At 51.8% G+C, this 569-nt stretch overlaps 1 protein-coding gene across 1 annotated transcript in view; it reads right to left on the reverse strand.

The window, feature by feature from the left end:
* The window catches only part of MAP4K4 (mitogen-activated protein kinase kinase kinase kinase 4), a gene marked incomplete at its 5' end in the record, with an annotated part of 164,981 nt that overhangs the window by 35,399 nt on the left and 129,013 nt on the right, over positions 1-569 (reverse strand). The gene's annotated exons all lie outside the window — the stretch shown is intronic.

Genomic DNA, 569 nt, shown 5'->3' on the forward strand with positions numbered 1-569 from the left:
GCCAGTACTTGCCAGAGACACAGACCACCAACTGCACCAATGCCTCCTGTGAAAACAAGTCTGATGAAGTGCAGACAAGATTAACTTCCTGACGTGATGCTTCCAAAATCACATCTCCTCAGTCTGCAGCCTTCCAGAATTTCTTTCCACCCTTTATACGTCAAAACTCTGAACTCCAACGATTGCAGCAAAAGTACTCAGAAGTATCCCTCAGATCTGGAAATCAGCGCCCAACTTTTTAAAATACCCTGCCCCTTATGAGTGACGCTTTCCCTCCGACTGTACTGTAGCAGGACCACAGTCACGATGATGCCAACAGGCAGGGGCAGAGAGGCAGGTAGCAGATTCCTGCCCACAAGCAGGACTTACCTCACGCGCTCTTTCAGCAGGCTCATAGTGGGATTTTGGCTCGGGGGTGTGATAGCTTTGTTTATTTCTTTCTTGCTGTTGCTGCTGTTGCTGCTGCTGCTGTTGCTGCTGCCGCCTGTGATCATGCTGCAGCGACAGGAGGTAGGCTTGCTCCTGCTGCAACTGGCGCTGGAGTCGCTCCGCCCGTCGGTGTTCCTCCA

This window comes from Egretta garzetta, unplaced genomic scaffold (assembly GCF_000687185.1).
Source record: "Egretta garzetta isolate BGI_Z169 unplaced genomic scaffold, ASM68718v1 scaffold5, whole genome shotgun sequence".
Taxonomy (NCBI): Eukaryota; Metazoa; Chordata; class Aves; order Pelecaniformes; family Ardeidae; genus Egretta; species Egretta garzetta.